Raw genomic sequence first — 23,968 nt, 5'->3', positions numbered from 1 at the left:
GTTCGTGAATACCAGCTTAGAATTGGTGGAGCTGGGACCAGAACCCACATCTTCAAACCTGGCATTGGCTGCATGAGTGGGCCCCACAGTCAGGACAAGAGGGGTGGGGCCTCTGCCAAAGGGTGGAGCTGCAGGTGGACAGTCAGGGCCTTTTCCAGGCCTGGGCCACGGAAGTCCAGCTGCTGGATCGAAACCTCATGAGCTGAGCCTGATCATGGTCGCAGACATGTCTAACAAAGCCAGTTGGGGAGGCCAGAGGCTGGGGCGGCTCAGGACCAATCCACATCAGAGGTGCAACAGCAGTTCCCAAGGCAGAGCTGTTGAAGGCGAGGGCCAGCCAGGCTGGGGGAAAACCCTGCCAGAGTTGCACCCACTTAGCTGCTGGGGAGGAGCCCCAACTGGCCACAGAGGCTTGCAGGTGGGCAGAGTGGTGGCTGGGCGAGGGCAGGCCACAGCCACAGCGGGGAGCTGCCTTCCCAGCCTGGAGCCCAGCACTGGCGTTCCCTGCTTGTCCCACATCCGTGTCATCAGTCACTGTGGTTAACAGGGCTCCCAGTGCCTGCCACATGATGGGCACTGAGTGGCAAGAGGGATGGGATTTGCCCACTGTACTCCAGACCGGTTTCCTCTGGGTACAGAGTTAAACAACATCTGCCTTCCCACCATGGGTGGGGATATTCTCTCCCACTCCCTTCCCTCCCTCCTTCCTCCCTTCCTTCTTTTCTTCCTTCTGTCCTTGAGAGTATTATCCTTTTGCATGTCTTGACCACAGCTTCTTACCCATCGTCCGCTGATGAGCATTTGGGTTATTTCCAGTTGGGGAGCCTGCAAATAAAACTTCTGGGAACGTCGTGTACCAGTCTTTGCATGGACAGCAGCTTTCATGTCTTGGAAAGTGCTTGGGAGTGCTCGGTTATCGGCCAGGTGTAGACGGGACTGACTATCCTTTCCACATGCCCCAATGGTGGGCTAGGGCTCCGATTGCTCTCCATCCTCTGCCTATACTCGATCTGCTCGGCCCTTCGAAGCTGAGTGTGCTGCTGTTTCAGTCCCGCCCTGCACACTCTGAGGAAGCTCTTACCCTGTGCTGCTCTTGAGGACATTGAGTCTTCATTTGTCATCCTGCACAAGCCACCAGGGACCCCTGCACCCCCAGACCTCCAGCTCCTGCTCACGGCCCACTCCTTGGGGTTTTTGCCATTCATGCATCTTATCTTTTCTTCTCATTGGCTCTTCCCGCTCTATCCGAAAACTCAGCCCACCCTAAACAAGACCTCCCTGGGCCGCACCTCTGCAGCAGGCTCCAATGATGGCTTTGCTGCCAGATCTGATGAGCAGACGCCCTGTGCTCCGGCCCCGTCTTGCAGGCAGCCCACCTCCCGACCCTCTCTCCTGGGCTGCTTCTACGGCGTGGCTCTCTCCTTCCCGTCCCACCCCTTTTTATGACGGGGTGCCCTTGACTGCCCTCTCTTCCTCTCACTGTCAGGGTTCCCCTTGATGACCCACTCACTCCCTAGCTGTCACCTCCACACTCACAACGCAAACCCCCCTTTCCAGCCACGGCTGAACTTTGCACATCAGCCTCCTGGAGAGTCCTGACGGCAGGTGTCTGGGAGCTTTGCTTTCAGCCCTTCAGCCTTGGGGGTCCATCCTACTTGTCCCTCCCCACATTCAGATTCTGCAAATTGAATCAAACTGGGGGGTCAGCCCAGAGTCCTGCTCCCACCTCCATCTGAATCTTACGTGACCACCTGGCCCACCCAGCCCTCGTCCCCACCGCTGTGAAATGAGCCTCCTAAAGCACGAGTCTGACCACAGTGATTCTGTCACCTGCTAGAGCCTCCTGGGTTCCTTCTCAGCCTCCAGGCGAATACCCAGTGACACAGGCTGGCTTTGCTACCACCTGCTACCTGCCACCTGCCACCCACCCGGCTTTGTCACCTGCCACCTCCGGCATCACATGGCATGCCGAGTCCAGAACTTCTCAGGCCGTGTGCAAGTGCCAGGGGGCTGCACTCCGAAATGCCCCTCCCGATTCTATGCCTGCCTGCCCTGAACCGGGCTCCGGACCATACAGACACCATCCCTCTCTGAAGACCCCTCTTTTGAGCTCATCTCCAAAAGAGACATTATGCGTCCCCTCGTATTAAACTGGAAGCACGTGCAAGGCTGGGCCCCCCCAGCCCTTGGTTTTGGTTTCCCAGCCAGGCAGAGAGCAAGACCTCAGTAAAGATGCTGTTAGACCTGCTCCACTTCGGTCAGCGAGTGAGGGTGGTGTCCAGTCAACTGCTTTGCCTCACACACACCAAGATTTTATTTAACTGTTTTGTTATGAAAATGTCAAACATACACAAAGTGAACGTCAACACAAGCAAACAGCAGACAGTACAGCGACCCCCCCGCCCCCGGCGTCCCACCTGCTCTAAGAACCTTACCCTCTTGGCACTTTCGTCTTTCCCACCAATAATCCCCAGCTGGTGACCATCAACTCATTTAGTACGGCTTGTTTTTGTTTTGAGATAGAGTCTCACTCTGTCTCCCAGGCTGGCGTGCAGCGGTGTGATCTCGGCTCACTGCAACCTCTGCCTCCTGGGTTCAAGCGGGTCTCCTGCCTCAGTCTCCCAGGTAGCTGGGACTACAGGCCCCCACCACCATGCCCGACTAATTTTTGTATTTTTGTATTTTAGTAGAGACGGGGTTTTACCATGTTGGCCAGGCTGATCTTGGACTCCTGACCTCGTGATTCATCCACCTAGGCCTCCCAAAGTGCTGGGATTACGGGCATGAGCTACCGTGCCCAGCCGTTTGGTATGTTTATAATTCAAAGGTTATGCTGTTCCTTTTCCTTCTCCACACAGCCATGTGTCATTGAAAAGCACATTGGCAGTGGCTTTGACCACTAGTAAATGAAAAGAACCGGGCTGGGCAAGGTAGCTCACACCTGTAATCCCAGCACTTTGGGAGGCTGAGGCAGGAGGATCACTTGAACCCAGGGGTTCAAGGACAGCCGGGACAATGTAGTGAGACCCTGTCTCTACTAAATAATAAATAAATAAATAACAGTCAAACGTTATGAAAGCAATCGCACTATTTTATTATTAATTTCTTATTCTGCATCAAGATTGTGGCACTGAGGGCTTTATAAGCGTTATCTTAAGACACCATGAGCAGTAGGTGTCATTATTATTCCCATTTTACAGCAGCTAAAACCGAGGCTCAGATGCTAGGAAACGTGTCCAAAGTCTCAGCTAATAGGTGGCAGAGCTGTTTAACTGCACAGCCCACAGGTGCAATTTTACAGTGACAGTCTGAGGCTGACCCTGGACCCCTGGCACTGGTCGGCAGCACCCGCAGACACTGACCACCCTGGGCCACCTCACCTTGGGAGACGGCGAGGCTGCGCATGCCACATTCCCTGCAGTGATCCTGCTAAGAACAGGAGCCCAAGGTGCCAGCCAGCTGCGGCAAGACGGGGCCCGCCAGCTGTTTGGAAGAGGCGGCAGTGATGAGTCACCGCACCAGGGCAGGGGCTGGGCTGGGGCGTTGTCTGGGTGGGTGACAGGCAGCTGGGTGTGTGAACTGTGATGTAACAGGCCCGCTGCAGCTACTGGATGGGAGGCGACTCACTCTCCTCCTCTGTCATGGCTTTGAATTGCCTTCACTGGGGAGGGGCACGGGGACAGCACAGCTCCTACCCCAGCCCACGGCCAAGACAGCTGGCCAGGCCCAGAGGCCCACAAGCCTCCTCTGCCTCCACGCGCAGCCACCTGCCTTTCATCTTCACCTTGGTGGTGGGAACTGCTGAGGATGCTCCTGGCGCAGAGCCTGCTGCAGAGAGAGAAGGAAATTCAAGACAGACTCAGGGCCCCAGTGCCCGAGGAAGGACAAATGCAGCAGTTGTTTCTTCGTTTGACCTAAGAAAGAGAAGGAGGTAAAATGAGAAGAAAGTGATTCTTCACTGAGTACCCGAGGGGTGAGGGTGCAGTGTAAGCCACAGACCAGTAAGATGGGCATCATTCATTCATTCATCCATTCATTCAAATATTTCTGAGGACTTCTGGTCAGGCGTGGTGGTTCATGCCTATAATCCAAGCACTTTGGGAAGCGGAGGCGGGAGGATCACTTGAGGTCAGGAGTTCGAGACCAGCCTGGCCAATATGGCGAAACCTCGTCCCTACTGAAAATACAAAAATCAGCCAGGCATGATGGCGCATGCTTTTAATCTTAGCTATTCAGGAGGCTGAGGCAGGAGAATCACTTGAATTCAGGAAGTGGAGGTTGCTGTGAGCCGAGATCATGCCACTATACTCCAGCCTGGGCAACAGAGCGAAACTCCATCTCAAAAAAAGAAAAACAAAATATCTAAATCTTTCTAAGCACTTCCTTGGTACCTCCACTGTTATCTTCCTTGTTTTACAGGTAAGGAAACTGAGGCTCAAACAGATAATTTGACTTCCCCAAGCAAGGCTGGACCTCGCTCTTAGAGTTGCTTTGTGTGAATTAGAAGGTGAGCCTCTGGGAGGATGCAGCCCCCCACCAGGGCACACAGCTTAGCAAGCGGGGAGTCCTTGGCCAGACACCCCAGCTGTGTTCCTGACCAATGTCTGGTAGATGGTACCACCCAGGCCCTTGGGGTCCTAGGCATACACTCTGTCTCCCAGCCCATACCAACTCCCTCTACCAGCAAAGGGCTCACAGGGTGAGGTCACCTTCACGGGGTCTTTGGCAAACTCTATGAACTAAAATAGAGGTTTCTTGCCTTAAAAGGAGGCTGGAAGAGCTCTTAGGAAACAGTGATGAGCCAAGGGGCCCGGAGAACTGTGAACTGGCCCCACGGCCAGGTCTGACTCGGTGGATGGAACAGGTAGGAGGCTGGTCCTCCCCTGTGTGGGGGGAGGGCAGGCTGGCGACACTTGATGTGGAAGCCATGCTTCAGTCGGCCCACGTGGGTGCTGCTTTCTAGTACTTGACCTGCTCTGTGGAAAAGGATAACGGTGTTCTAGATACTGGTGCACATTGCTGAGGGCAGGTTTTAAAGTTTCCAGCCAGAGCAGCTAAGAAGTGAAAGAGGCTGCCATAAATGTAGTGAGGTTCCCATCATGGGAGGCATTCAGCAAGGGCTGGCTAGCCACCGGCTCAGGCCAAATTGTTGTGGATTGCATAATGTCTAGGGGACTTGCCAGGATTCTGGAACCCAGGATGCTGATTTGTTTGACAACCCACTTAGGTTACTGCATTAAACCATTCTATTAGTCTCCTGTAACATGCAATGGAAATCGCCGTACTGAGTTCTTAAGTGCAACCAGGAGCCCAGAGAGTCAGCCAGGCCCTGAAGAAGGATGTGACGGTTGCAGTGAGGCGGGTCTGTAGGCTCGAGGAAGAAACCAGTGCCCCGGGAGCTGCCACCCACTCCAGCTGCTTTCACAGGAGCCTAGGCAGTTCCTTGGCCCTGGCCCAGCTTCCAGCCACTTCTGGCCACCCCATGGCTCCAGGCAGTGGGCACAGAGTCTGGGGCAGAAGCAGCAGGGCAGCCAGCCAGTCCGTGACTGGAGAGCAGTGGCTTGTCTGCACCGGTCATTACAATAGGCTCCTGCTTCTGCACCAGCGGGCAGAGCTGCTGCTGCCCAGCCCCCAAGATTCTGCAACTAGAGGAGGCCTCAGGCCAAGGGTCTCTCTGTTACTGGCCCAACAGTCAGCAGGCTCATAAGCAAAAGCCCTCGAGGGGGCTGAACACCCATGCAGATGTTCACTGGTGTGTGCAGATGCACGGCCTTCTTTCTGGCCATCCAGTGTCCCCTGCCTGGGCTGACGTGGAGGACAGAGAGGAAGTTTAGGGAGAATGTGGCAGGGGTCTGTGTGCCGCCAGACCTGGGTGGGGGCTCCAGCTGCCCTGTTTAGCAGCCACAATGGGGTGCTTGGATGCATCGTGCCCCTGTTGGCACATGTGAACTGTAGCATCACAAGTGCAGGGCTGGCATGAGGGTGCTCAGCTGCTGGGTTCCAATCCTAGTGATGCAGCCCCAGCCATATCACTTAACCTCGGTCTGCCTCAGTTTCCCCAGCTGTAGTGTGGAGTGGCGCTTCTCTCATAGGATTGCTGTGAACCTTAAATGAGACCGTTCCTGTGACGAGCTCAGGAGTGCCAAGCACTAGTGCTCAATAAAACTTAATAATTATTATTTGGCACAGGACCTGTTAGCTATTAGATACTCAATTAACTTTCCTCTCCTTCCCAGCCCGGGGCCTCACGAGCCCGGGAGGGAGCCAGGCCTGTACGGTGAGCACCTCATTAGTCACAGCCCTGAGTGGAGACTCCAAACCCCTGAGTGGAGACTCTTCCCTCCCCCCAGGGTAGCAACGTCTCTGTCTCCGAGTCCCAAATACCTGGCAGAGCCCCAGCCCTACCAAGTCAATGCCTCCTTCCTGCCTCCCAGCTCTGCTGTTGTGTCTGTGGCCAACACACAGAGACGCCAGGGAGCACCTCCCCACCTTTGTGCCCTTTCTCCTGCGGGTGCTCCCAGTCCCTCCTCCCCTGCTCCCTGTCCTGCGCCCCTCCTGGTGTCCCCCTGCCCCATCTCCACCCTGTCTGCTGACATGGACCTGCAGAAGGTGGGAATCTCTGAGCCCCTCTTTATCAGGTTGAAGACACCGCAGGGCGAGGGCTGAGTGGCACAGGACCGGCCAGGCCCCGTCGCTTTCCTGCTCACCCTCCCACTTCTGCACTGTCCCCTGGTCTTCCAGGACCGGAGGCTGCAGGTTGGGTATGGCCAGCACCGGCTGCATCTGGGCCACTGGGGAGGTGGGACCTGAGGCCTGGCAGCTCTCTCCCAGCCGTATGAATGGGGAGTTGGAAGTTAGAGCCGGCACCGGCTCTTGAAGGGTTGCGTGGGAGGGAGGGTGGTGGGCCATGTCCCCCAACAAAACAGCTGAGACCCTGACCTCGAAGGAACAGCTGCTGGCGGCTGATGCCTACCAGGCAGGGAGCTCTAGCTGGACCATTAGGGGCTCTGACACCCCCCAGGTGGAAGGAACGCTGGGACCCTCCATGGGCACAGCTGGCCGACAAGCTATAGACAAGAGCCTCCGAGAGACCCCAGACCTGCCCCCCGACCTGATGGCCCCGGGCTCCTCCTGGCTCTGCAGGAAGGGGACAGGGCTGACTGAGGGCAGAGGCAGGGCCTCCGCTTCTGGCTTCTGTATCCTCCCTCCACAGGGAAGGGTTGGGCTCCTCTAGCTGCAGGTGAGCCCCCTTGGGTCCCTCCAGCACACCTGCCCCGTCCACTCCTCCCACCTCCCACCATGTGGTGGAAGGACACCCGTGCTGGACCCCTCAGGCCCCTGCCCCAGCAGCCAGCCTCCTGTCCTCCACTGGGTCTGTGGACACAATTACCTAGAAGCTTCTCCCTAGCTCTGGCCCCTCTTCCATGGGCCTCTCCTCCCCCTGCTGCTGCCCAGCCTCCTCCCTCAGTGGCAGTGGCACCGCACCAGCTGGCAGACCTTGCGCAGACCTTGTCCCACTCTGCCCAGCTCACTCAGCGGTCCGTGTCAGCCCCTTGCCTCCACCACCCCCTTAATTATTGATGTCCCCAGAGATAAGCCCAGACACTCCCGGGGTGCCAAATGCCACCTGGACCCAGTGACACCAAGTATGGCTCCTTCCAGACCTCTCCATACCCTGCCCAAGCTCTAGACCCATGAATCCATGCACCGTCATTCAGTGAATGCCCCAAGTCTCACCTGCAGCTACACCAGGAGGGGTCTGCAGGCAATGCCTCTTCAAGCCCCCTCTAGGGACTTTCGTTTGCACTCTGGGACCCTCAGGCCACCCCTCTACCACGCTCCCCTCCACTCCCAACACCTGATGGGTCTCTGAGTCCTGTCATCCCACCAATCGTTCCTGGATTCGGCCTCCTTTCTCTCTGCCCTAGTTCAGGCTTCTCCATTTCCTGACTGTCCTTGGTTCAGCCCCTCGCAGCCTGCAGAAGAATCCGAAATGTGCAGAACCACTGTGAAGGCCCCACTGTCCATGGCATAAGGTCCAGTTCCTCGGCAGCCCTCTGCCCCTGCAGCCTGGCCCAGCCTCCATGCCATCTCTCCCCGCTCCTCCTCTAAGCCCTGAATGTCTGCCTCTCGACACCACCTCTGGGCACAGGCTGCACTCTCCTGGAATGCCCTTCCTGCCTGGCCGGCCTGCCTGGAGAGCTCCTCTTCACTCCTCAGATCCCCTCCTCCTATTGCTCTGAAGACCAGGGTCACCACCTCCTGTGCTCCCACCGTCCCAGGCTTCTCTCCACTGAGACATGTCTCAGCCCTAGAGTCTCTTGCCTCATTGTTCCAGGCCCTTTGAGGTGGCAGCGTGTCTGCCCCTGCTCCGTGTCCCCCAGCCCTGGGCATGACCCAGCACACAGGTCAGCTGTGATTGATAGCCTAGAGTCCCAATTGAGGACAGAATTGGGGGTCCAGAGAGGAAACCAGAGATCAGGCAGCAGGCAGAGTTCCACCCCTCACAATTAAGAGCCTGAGAACTCGGGCAAACCTGCCCAGGGCAGCTGTTTGCCATCAGATTAATTAGTCAACTGTGTCAAGCACTTTGAACATGAAACACACTACATGAAGGCTCAGGATTATTATTAAAAAACAAGACGTTCTCTAATATACCAGGCTGGAGAGCTCCAGACTAGTCTAAATAAAATGAATGAATACAGAAAATGAAGCAATTAAAAGGCATTATTTCAGGATTTGCAAAAGATGGAAGTACCAAATGGCTGCTTCTTGTGCTGGCTTTTGTGAATGTCTTCCCTGCCTGTCCTCTGCCTCAGCTGCCTCTGTCCGAGGTCTGGTTCCCATGGTGGCAGAGGGACCATGAGGTGGCTGGTGTTAGGGCCAGGGCTCTGGGGGTCTGGGAAGAGCCAGGGAACCAAGGGACAGAGAGCATGCAATTGGAAGGGGCTGGTCTAGAGAAGCCACCGGGCTTGGAGGTGACAGGCTGGTTAGAGCCTCTATACCAGTGCATGGCCGCCTCTCAGAGCCTCAGTTTCCCCACATGTAAAACTGAAGGAGACGTGCAAGTGTACGCTATGCACAACTTGCCAGAGAATTCTGAACAGAGGCAGTGGAAGGCAGAGAAAGAGGTGGTGCCTCTTCAACTGTGCCTCTGTCCCTACGATCTAGGTTACCCTGCCCAGGACAGGTGCTCCCTCCCAGCCTCAGTTTCTTCATCTGCCAACATGCCCCTCACAGAACTGCGGTGGCTAAGAGGTAACAATGAGCTGCAGAAGCATGGGGAGACTTCACTGCACCCGCACAGGACAGTTGGTGTTATCCTTTAAGCATGAATGCCGCTACCATCTCGGCTTTCTCTTTTCCCTTTCTAGAGCTCACTCCTGGGGACAAAGATCAGGGTTCAAACCCCCGGCCTCCCTTACAGGCTCTCCCAGCTGCTTGTAAAAATGAGACAAAAATTTCCACCATGCATCTGGGCTCAGTGGTGCATGCCTGTAATCTCAGCACTTTGGGAGACCAAGGCGGGTGGACCACTTGAGGTCAGGAGTTCGAGACCAGCCTGGGCAACATGCTGAAACCCTGTCTCTACTAAAAATATACTTAGGAATAAATTGAACAAAAGAAGCACCATACTTGTACACCAAACACTATAAAACAGCCCTGAGAGAAACAAGATTTAAATAAGCAAAGAGATGTTCCATGTTCATGGATTGGAAGGCTTAATATGGTTTTGATGGCAGTTCTCTTCAAAGTGATCTATAGATACATTGCAATCACTATCAAAATCTCGGAAGGCATTTTTGCAGAAATTGGCAAGCTAATTCTATAATGTATATGAAAACGTAAAAAAACAAGAATAGCCAAAACAATTTTGAAAAAGAAGAAAAGAATAGGAGAAGTCACACTTCTCAATTTCAAAATTTATTGTAAACCAATTGTAATAAAGACAGTGTATTACTTTTAACTGCTAACAGCAACAGAAAAGACAGCTTAGTACTGGCATAAAGATACGTGTGTGTGTGTGTGTGTGTGTGTGTGTGTGTGTGTGTGTGTGTATACATATACATATGATATACGGAACTGGATTAAGAGTTCAGAAATAAAACCTTACATTTATAGTCAATTGAATTTTAACAGAAGTACTAAGGCTATTCAATGGAGAAAAAGAATAGCTTTTTAACAAATGAGGCTGGAATAATTGTATATCAACATTACAGAAGAATCATTTAGATCCTTACCTCACACCTTACAAAGAAATTAACTTATAATGGATCCTAGACCTAAGTGTAACAGCTTAAACTATGAAACTTTTAGGAAAAAACACAGAATACAATCTTTGTGACCTTGAGTTAGGCAAAGAGTTCTCAGATACCTAAAGAGCAAGTGGTAAAAGGAAAAAATTAATGAATTGGACTTCATCAAAATGAAAACATTTTGTGCTTTAAAAGATACCATTAGGAAAATGGAAAGACAAGCCACAGACTTGTAGAATTTTTTTTGTTTTTTGAGGTGGAGTTTTGCTCTTGTTGCCCAGGCTGGAGTGCAATGGCACGATCTCAGCTCACCTCAACCTCTGCCTCCCAGGTTCAAGCAATTCTCCTGCCTCGGCCTCCTGTGTGGCTGGGATTACAGGCATCCACCACCACGCTTGGCTAATTTTGTATTTTTTACTAGAGATAGGATTTCTCCATGTTGGTCAGGCTGGTCTTGAACTCCCAACCTCCAGTGATCTGCCTGCCTCAGCCTCCCAAAGTGCTGGGATTACAGGCGTGAGCCACCTTGCCTGGCCCAGAAAATTTTTATAAAACATATACCTTGTCTGTGCACAGTGGCTCATGCCTGTAATCCCAGCACTTTGGGAGGCTAAGCTGGGCGGATCATGAGGTCAAGAAATTGAGATCATCCTGGCCAACATGGTGAAACTCTATCTCTACTAAAAATACAAAAATTAGCTGGGTGTGATGGCACACACCTGTAGTCCCAGCTACTTGGGAGGCTGAGGCAGGAGAATCTCGGACGTTGCAGTGAGCTGAGATCGCACCATTGTACTCCAGCCTGGATGACAGAGCAAGACTCTGTCAAAGAAAAAAGAAAAAGAAAAAAGTATACCCAGAATATATAAAGAACTCTTACAATTCAATAAGAAGACACACAACCCAACCCAATTTTAAAAATAGGCAAAATATTTGAATAGACATTTTACCAAAAAAATACAAATAAATGGCTAATATACATATGATCAAACCCATTAGTCATTAAAGAAATGCATCTCAAATCCACAATGAGATACCACTTCACACTGACTAGCATGTCCAAAATCAAAATCATACAGCAACCTTGGAAATAACAGTTCATCAGTTTCTTAAAAACTTAAGTGCCATTTTTCTATACAACCCAGGAATTCCCCCCATGGAACCTACCCAACGGAAATGAACAGATCTGGCCATGCAAAAAGTTTACACAGATTTTTATAGCAGTATTATTCACATAGCCAAAAAAATCCAAGTATTCATCAACTGATGAGTATATAAACAAAATGTGATTATATATATGTATGTATGTATGTATGTATGTATGTATATACACATATACCCTAGAATTGTATTCAACAACACAAAGGAACAAACTGATACCTGTCACAACATGGAGGAACCTCGAAAAACACTACAGTAAGTGAAATATGCCAAACACAAAAGACTTCGTAGGACGTGAAATGTCCAGAAAGGCTGAAGCTCCAGAGACAGGAAGCAGGTCAGTGGCTCCCTGGGGCTGGGGACAGGAACCAGGATGGATGCAGGTGGGCAGGAGGGATCTTTTTGGGCTGATGAAAATGCTCTAAAACAGGACTGTGGTGATGGTCGCATAACTGTAAATTTACCAGAAGTCATTAGTTACGCACTTAAAACAAGTGAATTTTTCACTAGATGTAAATTCCTCTTCAGTAAAGCTATCAAAGCAGTAGTAATCACGCTCTAGAATTGATGGTCTTGGGTGGTGAATAAGGGTGGATAAATAGGGACACTTACATAGGGAACTTGGCCAGCCACAGTGGCTCACGCGGACAATCCCAGCACTTTGGGAGGCCAAGGTGGGCGGATCACAAGGTCAAGAGTTCGAGACCAGCCTGGACAACATGTCAAAACACCATCTCTACTAAAAATATAAAAATTAGCCAGTCATGGTGGCGGGCACCTTAATCCCAGCTACTTGAGAGGCTGAGGCAGGAGAATCGCTTGAATCCAGGACGTGGAGGTTGCAGTGAGCCAAGATAATACCACCACTGCACTCCAGGCTGGGCAACAAGAGCAAGACTCCATCTAAAAAAATAAATAAAATAAAATAAAAAAGAAGAAGCCGAAGCCTTTCTTTCAGCGTTGACAGTTGTTTCTTTCCTCGTTTTCCAAGTTTCCTTCTTGCTGAAATGCCACACCAATGCTTGGATTTTAAGGTGGCCTAGACCAGTGTGTGTTTTTTTCTTTTCTTTTTTAAAACTTTTCTTGAGAGATTAAGTGGTAATGGAGAGAACAATTTAACAAGGTCCTGGTTTCTCTCGAAATGCGGTAGCTAAACCTGTCTGCCTTTACGTGCATTTGTGCAGGGATTAGCTCAGTAGATGGTATCTCCCCATCAGGGGAAATATTAGCACCTGCAGAGAAACGACACCGTGATCTTGGTTTCAGGCCCATGCCCCATCAGTCCTAGGCCCTGTTCAGCCAAGCGGGGGTGTTGGTCTATTCGTGCTACAGCAGTGGGCGTGATGAATAATTTACCCAGTGGACAAAAGGTGTATACCAAGTGAATTTAAATAATTGGTGTGGATTGCCTACTGGCTTTTAGAACTTTTAAAGAGAGATATTGAAGATTGAAAGGTTTTATTTTGTTTTTGTTGTTGTTTTTAAAAATCATTGATTGTAGATAATGAAAAGCTTCATGTCTGCTCTTCTTTCAAACACTGTATCCAAAACTGCTTTTCCCACTCTCCTACCTTGTCCCCTGTTAAAATAGAAACATCTCATTCCTGAATACAGGTAAAATTTGTATAAAAATATCTTCTATAAAAATGATTTGTAATCTGTAGACTTAATACCTGGGAGGTATCTTGAGATATAAAATCCCATCCTTTGGGTTGTGGGTTTTTTGTTTTCTCTAAATAAATCTGACCTTCAAAGTTAAAAAAAAAGCACCCCCATTTATAAAATGTGTTTGTTACAAAAGACTGGAAGAAAACAAGAGAAAGTAATAGCTTCTATTGTCTTTGATGAATGGTTTCTCCTTTTTAAAATTTATTTTATCCTTTTTCCCCCTATATTTTCTAAGTGTTATATAAGCCTGCGGTTCTTGGATAATCAGAAAAACAGCAAGCAAGAGAAAGAGTGTGTGTGTGCGCGCGTGCCCGCATGTGTGTGTAGCAGGATGCAGATGAGGCAAAACTTGTTGTTTGTCTGTTTGCTTTGCGGGGAGAAGTTGTCATTTTAAAGTTGCCAGGTGCTTCTCTAACAGGACAAGCAAAGCACATTCCCTTTATCTGGGCAGAAGCCACAAAGCTGCCCTCCATAGCTATGCACCTGGAAACAGGCATCTTGTCTTGACGCAGGCTGTCCAGAAACATCCTGAAATGCAGAATCCATGTGTCACAGCAAGCGCGTGGGTGAGCGCACAGCGCGAGAAGCCTCTTGGAGGAAAAGGGATGGAGACCTTGACCCCTTCCCTTTCACATTTTTAAGAAAAATTTTGATCGACCATAACATACATCAGGAAAGTGCACAAATCATAAATGAACTCAGTGAAACTAGCACCAAGATGAAGGCACGGAACATTCCAGAAGCTACCTTGTGCCCCAGCCCAGTCACTGACTCTCCCAAGGGTAACCTCTCTTCTGACTTTTTATGCCCACCATTGATCCCTTTTTACTGTCTTTAAACTTCATGTGTATATATGAAGTATGTTCATAGATCTACGAACAAGCATGTTCATCAAAAGCCTGCAGTATGCTCTTCACATCCACTTCTTTTCCTCAAAATTACGTTTGTGGGACATACAATGTTTCGTCCACTCTCATTACTGTATATGATCTTTTGGTGACTAAACCTGCGTTTCTTTCTTTATTCACTGTTGGTAGACGTTTGCATCGCCTTCGGTTTTGACTTTGTGAATATTCTCCCACGTTTGTGCGCACTCGCATGCACTCTTGTTGGGCACGCACCTAGGGACGAAGTTGCTGGGCTCGGGGGGCGCAGCATGGATTTAGCTTCAGTAGATACTGCCTAACAGTTTCCCAAAATGATGGTACCATTCTCAGCTCCCGACTGCAGGTTAGGACGGTTTTGCCTCTCCTCTCCACACCTGGATGCAGAGGTGCTGGCTTTTTCCGACTGAGGCCCCAAGGCTTGTGGGTAATTGCACGTATGTATACTCAGTAACTCATTTGAATATTTTAATATTGAAAAGGAGATGTGCCTTGGGAAGTGGGTCATATCAGTAACGTATACAAATAAGTGAATTACTCTTCAGACCATTGGAAAGAATAGTGTGTTTTCAGCCAGATGCAGTGGCTCACGCCTGTAATCCCGGCACTTTAGGAGGCCGAGACGGTCTCATCATTTGAGGTCAGGAGTTCAATACCAGCCTGGCTAACATGGTGAAACCCTGTCTCTACCACTAATAAAAACTTAGCTGGGGGTTGGTGGCCTGCACCTATAATCCCAGCTACTCGGGAGGCTAAGACAGGAGAATCACTGGAATCAGGGAGGCAGAGGTTGCAGCGAGCCGAAATCACACCACTGCACTCCAGTCTGGGTGACAGAGCAAGACTCTGTCTCAGGAAAAATAAAATAAAAGGATAGTATGTTTTCATGCTGTTCAGCTGGAACTTCCTGAGGAAGAGATAACCCTTCCTACCCCCCCACCAAGTGAACAAGCTGCTTTGAAAAATATTATTCTGAGTGAGTTTCCACTCCACGGTATAGGCCAAAACAGCAGATTGCTGAGAGATCACTCCTAAAGTGCTCCACATCAGTGGGGAATAAAAGGCTGCCTTCTAGAACTTTCCATGTGGTCTCAGATGGTCAATGTAAAGCATAGTCTGCCAAAGGAGTAACAGATAGCTTAAGCCTTGCTCTCCACTGAACAAATAGGTCTTCCCTCACTTCAACTCTTCTACTCTACTGCTAGGGAAACCCACACCCGCTGCTTAGCCACTTCAAGCACAGTGGAAACAGCCACTCAATAGATGTGAGGGCCCACCTCTACTTGCTCTTCCCTCTTCCACGCGACAGCCACCACCTGGCACACCACCTTTCTCCTACGCCACCAAGGCAGTCAAAAGGCTGGAGGAGTCCTTTTCGCCTGGTGGCAAGAGGGTAGGTCTTTGTGTGGATTTGCCTGGGATGAGTTCTGCCTTGGTCACTTCCTTCTAACTCTAAGACTCTGGGCAAGTTCCAAATCCCCCAGCCTTTGTTCTGTCCTCAGGGAAACCAGGGCAGTGCCTGTCTCCTAGAGTTACAAGGATGAACCAATGTACTGAACCTTCAGTCCCTGTGTCTTTTGGGAACACAGTAGGCACTCAATAATACTATTAGTACATTTCAAGCCATTTTCTCTTTTAGGTGCAGGTGCAGAACCCACATATTCAAACAGTGTAGAGACAGAGCGTGGGGCTGCGGCCCAGCCCTTGTTGAAAATTTACATCACTTGCAAAGCTCCATTGTGAAATATCGAAACATCGATGTGGAAGAAAGGAAGACAAAGCCCAGACTCTGAATCAACTGGTAGGTGTCTGCATTTCAGAGGCTTCACAGGAGGGTGGGCCCGGTGACTCACCAAAGCGATCCTTTTACTTTTACTAGTGACCAATCTGAATTTTCCCATTACACGGCAATGATTCACCATTTGCTGTCGTGGTTATGTAACTGAGGCTGTTTTTATCTGTTGGGGTGTCTGTATCTGTATTTCTATGTCACCCCTGGGAAGCTTGGGAGAATTTTCTTTTTTATACAACCTGGTACATGCCATAACAAACCATTGTTGAAATACCATCCCTTGAGAATGAAATCACCTGCCTCCTCATTCTCTAAGAAGTAAGCAGCTAAATGAGGACTGAGCCCTGGAATTGGAGCCAGGAGATTCCAACCTAGGCCTGGCCTTGCCACAGCCTCCTCTGATGTCTCTTACTTTCTCTCGCCTTAGTTACTCCATTTTAACATGAGGTGAACTGTATCAAACCTAAGCTTTGATTTTCAAAAAATGTATGATATTGAATTTTTCTCAATGAGCCTTTCTGCTAGACAAGATTTTCCGAGTATTACCTATCAAATCCCAAACGCATGGCAATTCTAAGGTAGATATGGAGACTTAGTTACAAGATGGGGTAGGGGAAAACAATAGATATATACCAGACTTCTTGAAAATAATCTCACCTTAGAGGAATGGGTTTTTCCATCATTGCGTTCATCCCTCCTTAGTTATATATAATAAACAGAAGGAGGATCAAAATGCACTGGTACCTCCACCATCATTCTGATTATGGCACCAACAGACCTAGGTCGGACCAGAAAGAGTGGGTCTCACAGAGCCCATTATTGCACTTGTACTTGCTTCACTCATCCCCTGTGAGAACTCTGTGTCCCAGGACTGGCTGAGTAGTATCAGCCCCTTAGGCACACCATTGGGCCACTCTGCCAGTAAGAGACAGATTTGTGATAGCCACTCAGTTCAAACATTTTTTTCACTTTTATTTTTATTTTTTGTCCTTAGCATTTGTTGAGCTTCTTTAATGTATGGATTGGCATCTTTTTATCCATTCCAAAAAATTAGCAGACATTATCTCTTTAATTAATACTCTTGCCCCCATCTTCCTTGCTTCTTCTTCTGGCACACCACTTAAATGTATTTAGACCTTTTCTTTCTATCCTCCCTGTTTTTGAACCTCTTTTTCATAATTTTCATCTTTCTGTTGTTCTGTGCTATCATTTGGATAATTTCTTCTGACCCATCTTCCAGTTCACTAATTCTCTCTTTGCCTATATCTAAGCTCCTATTAAACCCATCTATTAAATTTTAAATTTCAGTTTTTATATTTTTCATGTCTATAAAAAAGATCTATTTGATTTTTGAAAAACCTACCAAGTCAGTTTTTTCATAGTTCTGCTTCCTGCAAATATCTTTAAGCTTGTATTTTTTTTTCAGCATAGCAATTGTATGATTTGTTTCCTATTATTTCATTATATGAAATATTTGAGGGTGGTTTAGCTAATCTTTTTTTCCTGCTTATTGTTGCTCTTGTTGCCTTATTTCCTGTGTGCTTCCTTATCGTTCACTGAGTGTTGCTTACTTTCTTGAGATATTACTTGATGATAATTCTTTGAGATCTAGGATGAATGTGACATCTGCCTGCAAGAATTTGTACTTGAATCTGCCATGCACTTAGGGACACTTCCACTCCAGGATCACCTTAATCTGAATTTGTTTCTCAAAATTTTCTGGGCCATTCAAGGGGTGTGAATTTGGGTACCAGTCTACACAAGAGTCAGTGTGTGGTTACAGCTTCCCAGAGATGAGCTTTTCTCCCACTCTCCTCAGTGCCAAAAAACCCTTCCTTTTTATTTCTAAGAGGGGGTTGAGGAGAGAGAATGCAAAAATTTACTTCTGGTTCACACTAATCCTGGATGTGTAACCCTTTAGAGTTCTAGCATAATGGTTGAAGATCTTCTAGTTGGTTCTCAGTCTTACGTGGATTCTGAACTTGGGATTCTGATTCTGTATTTGGAATTCTGATAGGTGAATATTCTTCTAAGAAGTGATGAATCTATTCATAGTACACTAAATCTTGGAAAATTATGGAAGGAGACAAGTATCCTTGAAATGAAATGTGGCATTCTTCTTGCTACATCAGATATGGTTGGCACTTGCTCAGATTAAACAACCTGAAACCATAAAAACTACAAAACCAACTTTCAAGAACTTTAGGGGTATTAGGTGTACAAGATGAATCAGTTAGGAATGCTTTCCACCACAAGTAGTAGCAATGTGACAAATAGAAGCTTATTTTTCTTATGTAACAAGAAGTCTAAAGGTAGACAGTGGTGGTATTGGTTTGCCTGCTCAGGAATACCTAGCGGGCATGGGGAGGGTCAAGGATCTTCCTATGTTTCTTCTCTGGGATTCCAACACTTCCTCATGCTTATCCCCTCACAGTTACATAATGACCACCATAACATAAGCTAGGCATTATGTCCATGTTTAAGGCAGAAAAAAGAGGAAAGAGCACCAATCACATCTGTCCCTTTTATTGGAAAAGCCAATGCTTCCCCAGACGCCTCCCTACAGAGCAGCCTGCCATGTGTCTCATTGTCCAAGACTCAGTCACATGCCTGTTGCCAGCTGTGGGAAGGCTTGAGGAACAGGTGGCAAAATGGAATCAGACTGTCACAGTCAGCTCAGACCATTCACGGTGCTCCCCTCAGACTCTGGACACAGTCAGGAGCATGCTAGAAAGGCAGAGGGGAGATGAGACTGGCGGTGGAAGGCAACCCAGAACCTCAGCTCGGCTTGGAGCTTGCTGTGCCCACTGCCCACTTTCCAGCAAAGCAGCACAAAGTCAACACACAGCAAAAGCCTGCCTTATAGGGAGCCCCCAGAAAGCCAGCTTCAAAGCGGAAGGATGGGTCACCTGATAGAACACACACCACACACACACTACACACCACACACCACACACACATACTACATGCATACCACACACACACCACATGCACACACCACACACACCACACATACTACACACACACCAAACATACTACACACACACCACACATACTACATACACGCCACATGCACATACTACACACACACCACACGCACACCACATGCACACTACACATCACGCACCACACACACATACTACACACACCACAGACACACCACACGCACACACCACACACACATATACCACACACACATACTGCATACACACCACACCACACGCACACATCCCACACACATACTACACACACCACACGCACACCATGAACACATCACACACACATACTACATACACACCACACACACACCACACATACCACACTCACATACCACACACACCACACTCACATACCACACACACCACATTCACACACCCCACACACCACACTCACACCCCACACATACCCCACCCACATCACACACACACCACACACACACCACACATACACCACACACACCACACACACACACCACATACACATACTATCCACACATATACCACACACATACATCACACACACCACCCGCACACACACACAGCAAACACATCACACACAGCACACACATACTACACACATATATCACACATCACACACACGCACCACACACACCACACACACACCACACACCACCCACACACTACATACACACCACACACATACTACACACACCACACACACATACTATACACACACCATACACACATACTACACACACACCACACATATACACCCCCACAAACATACACCACACATACAACATACAGACACCACATACATCACACACACATCACCCACCACACATACCACATACACCATACAGACACCACATATACACATCACACACATATACACCCACACACCACACATACCACATACACACCACACACGTATACCACACAGGCACACCACACACACACACACCACACAGACACCCCATACACACACCAGACACACGCGTCACATACACAATGACACACACACACAATGCCTGGGAGAGAAGGCTCCCTTCACAAAAGGTCCCGCTTGGATGCGGATCAGGCCAGGGGAGTCTGGCCAAGGTCAGGGTGGAGAGGGCACGCAGCCCCAGGCCAGGCCTCTGGGTGAGGATGCCCATCAGCTTTTCCTCTTTTGGTGCCAGAATGAGGTGTGGGGAGTGGCATCGGGATTGGGGCACTTCCTCCTTAATTATGATCCCTCATAGTACGAGCATCAGAGGGCCAGGATCCAGGAGGGTGCGCCTGCCCAGCTCTGCAGGTGAGGCCTGGGAGGCCGGGGTGGCTGTCTGGCCCTCTGGGTAGGTACCGGAACTCGGCCTGTCTTTGGCTTTCTAGCTGGGCCTGCCTCTTAGACTGGAATGTGGAAGCCTGGCCACCCGCAGCAGTGCCCACTGTCTCCATCCCTGAGGCCCTTCGAGGGAGGAAGGAGCAGGCATCTCCGTGCTGCCCGGAAGGGTCTTCTTTTCCTTCTCCATGTGCACTCCCCAGACTTAGGGCCCTCGCACCTGCTATTACTCCTTGGCCTAAGATGTTACCCCCAGAGAAAACCTGATGCCCACCTGTCTCCGAGCCTTCAGGTCTCTGGTCCTTCCCATCTCCCGGCCAGGCTCTCCTGTTGTCTGCACCCAGAGCAAGCCACCCTTCTCTCCCCAGCACCATGAATTCCCTTCCAACTGCTTCTTCCCTGCTCCACTTTCCCATCAGATTGGAACCCGCCTGAGGGCCGGAACTCCGACTGCTCTATGGACTGGCTCTTTCCTTTCCAGAAGACCATTCGCATGAGAACGAGCAGGAGTGCCTGCTGCTGAAGCCAGCCAGCCTGTGATGTTTCGTCACCATGAAAACCAGGTGTGAGGAAGAGCTGCCGAGGGACCCGGTGCCCCGAGGCGGGGGACCGGGCTCCCCAGCTTCTCGGAGGACCCAGACCCAGTACTGAACATCACCTCCCAGAAGGGCGCTCAGGCCCCTGCCGTGATGGGGAAGACACATGGCAGGCCTGATGGGGGGTGGGTTTTGTGGGCCCAGGGGGCAGAAAATGGAGTGCAGGGGGACAGAGGAGTTGGGGGTAACCATGGGGTCAGGCTGGAGTGATAAAGAAGGCCCCACTGGAGGGGGCTAGGCTGTTTGACAGGGGACGTTAGGAATTATGGGGCTTGAGGGAAAGCCAGAGAAAACTGAGGGGCAGCTGTCTGGGCATGACTGGGGGGTGGGGTCTGTACCCTGGGGATGAGGGGTCAACAGTGGCCACTGAAGAGTCCCAAGGCTGTGACTGGGTGCTGGGGAGAGGTGGCTCTGAGCAAGCGGCCACGGGAGTGAAGGAGGGGGTGGGGAGCAGTCAGGGGGTGGCCGGGGGGGGGTGGAGGGGGTTTTAGTCAAAGGGGAAGCGCCCCCTTGAATACATATCCAGCTTCCTGCAAAGCCTGAAGCCCCCCCTCCCCCAGTTCCAGCATTTGCCTCCTAAGTCTCCACCTCATGATCTGATACATAGCTCCGAGCCTGCAGCCCTGGCCCTACACCCCACCGAGGTCCCTTTCCTTCCGAGGAAGCCCTCAAGGCCCTGTCTGGGAGCCAGGCACCTCGACCACCTCTCCCTGTCTCCCCCAGCAAACAGGCCCAGCCTCAGGGTGTCCTTCCACCCACCTGGAGCCCTCATCCCCAGATACCACACAGACACTGTCCGCTGCTACCAGCCTCGGCCCCAGCTCCTGGCTGGTCCCTTCCAGGCAGTGGGGCCCCCACCCTGCTCAGCCCTCCCAGCCTGCTCAGCCTCCTCAGCCCTCCAGCCTCCTCAGCCCCCAGCCTGCTCAGCCCCCAGCCTCCTCAGCCCCCAGCCTCCTCAGCCCTCCAGACTGCTTAGCCCCCAGCCTCCTCAGCCTTCCAGCCTCCTCAGCCCCCAGCCTCCTCAGCCCTCCAGCCTCCTCAGCCCCCAGCCTCCTCAGCCCTCCAGCCTGCTCAGTCTTCCCCCAGCCTCCTCAGCCTCCCAGCCTTCTCAGCCCCCTCCAGCCTCCTCAGCCCCATCTCACACCTGGTGCCATCTGCTCACTTGATGTTTTCACTGTGGGACTGCCCCTACTAAAGTGAACGCACCACCATCGGGGCCTTTCTCTGTCTGCACCTGTGGGGCTCGCCACCACCTGCTGAGTGAAGGAGTGTGGATGGAAGACGAGCGAGCCACCATGGGCAGCCAGGGGTCTGTGGGGATTGAGGAGTAAAAGGGTGGTGGTGGGCAGGCTCTGTCAGGGAAGAAGGACAGAGCCAAAGAGGCTGGCAGGGCAGCAGAGGGCAGTGGGCTGGGGTGGGGGACCCTGAGCAGGGAGCGATTAGAGAGTTGGGCAGGGGCCCCAGGAGGCTGTGACCTGGCCCCAGAGTCGAGGGCAGTGGCTGGGCCGGGCAGCCCGGGCCGAGGAGCAGAGGCAGCCCCAGGTGCAGCGTGAGGGCAAGGGCACAGGCACAGTGGAAGGGGCGGGTCCTGCAAGGATGTCTGTGAGGGCCACCTGGCAAGCCGTCCTGCCTGTGCACGTGAGTCCTCCTGCCAAGTGCAGGCATGCCCGGAGGTGGCAGCTCAGCATGGGCCTTGTGGCAGCTGTGTGGCCATCCAGCCTGGGGCGGGGCAGTGGGCAAAACCCTGGCACCAGGACTGACATGGGCTGGAGCCCAGCTGTGTGACCCTCAGCCTCACACCTGGGTGGCTTCACCTGCTGCTGCTATGATCGATAAGCGCAGCCCAGTGACTCGGGACAAGTGAAGGCACCTGACGGCTCCCGCTCCGCCCGCGGCGCTGCGTCCCTCTGGAGGCACAGGTGGACCCGCTCCTGCCCATGCTGCTTCTAGAGGGCGCACGGGGCTGAGGTGCTTCTTCCCTTCCTTTGTGACATCACCTCCTCCTCTCCTCTATCAGGACAGCTGTGATTCCACTTAGGGTCCATCCATGTAACCCCAGGTCAGCCTCCAGTCTCAGGACCCGCACCCGCGTCACTTCTGCAGATTCTTCAGCTGCCTGCCCTTCTTGAGGGGGCTGCCTCTTCTCTGTTCCTGCAAATGCTGTGGGTTAAGGCCAGCTCGGTCTTGTTTAAAGTCCTGTTTAAATACGCCTCCAAAGCTGACTGGGGGGAGCAGAGCCAGGAAAGGAGAGCTCTGGGGGTCCTAGACAAGCACCCCAGGGCCAGGGTCTCCAGGTAACCCCTGCAAGGCTGGCCTTGGAGCAGTCCCACGTGGGGCGAGTTTTATTCTTCCTTCACAAGCGGTCACCAGAGCTGGCAAAATGTTATGCCACAGGCTGCTGGCCAGCAAGGTGCCCTCCGTACACCAGATTCTCGAAATTTGCAAGGTCCTCCATTGCTCATAACCACAGGCCTGATCTGCTGAGAGCCCACCTGCACCAGCCTGCGCCTTGCAGAATTATTACCTGCATTTTATGTCAGTGAAAGCTGGGGCTCTGAGAAGCCAGAGTTGCGTGGAGAATACGCAGAGCTGCAGGATCTGAACCTTGGACAGTGCCCTGGCCCTCGGCCCTGTGGGAGCCCCTCGGGGCCAGTAGCCTGAGGTGCCTGCTACGGGGCACAGCGGCCTGCCACTGACAGTTCCGGATGGAAAACTGACCTGAGTTTGTGTCTCTACAGGTCCAGAGACTTGGCCTGTTCACACCTTCCACTTGAGAGAGGGACACTGAGGCTGGGATCCGTGCTGAGGACCCACAGTCAAACGGCCCCTCCCGCCTCAGCGCTTTCCACACCTGGTCTCTCTTGAGCCTCATGATAACTATTACCCATCTGAAGAGGGGGAAACTGAGGCTTGGAAAGCTCAAGCACCCTGCCAAAAGCCACAGGAGAGAAAGGATTCCCACGGAGGCCTTCTGGCTCCCCGGCCTGCCTCCCCCCACCACGCCCCAGAACCAGCACCCCCTGAGCGCTGGCTTGAGCCAAGATGAGATCCAGAACCCTCCGGAGCCAGGTTCAGCCAGGCTGTGGCCATGCTACCATCTGACTAGCCCGGGGCCTGTCCCAACAAGACTCGGGCCGTGTGGAGACAACTGCATAGTCGTGACCGGTTGTCCCAACAGACCTGCTAGCACTGCCCGAGGCTATTGCTGCTTGGGAGAGCTGGCCTGCCTGACTGCCCACCTGCTGGGGCGGCACCTCCGGCGCCTGGGCTCCCAATTTGGCTGTTAAAGCCAAATTTTAGCTCCAAGTAAAAATGTGTCTGAGTATA

This window comes from Callithrix jacchus, chromosome 14, assembly GCF_049354715.1.
Source record: "Callithrix jacchus isolate 240 chromosome 14, calJac240_pri, whole genome shotgun sequence".
Lineage (NCBI taxonomy): Eukaryota > Metazoa > Chordata > Mammalia > Primates > Cebidae > Callithrix > Callithrix jacchus.
Note: the sequence above shows the minus strand (reverse complement) of the source record.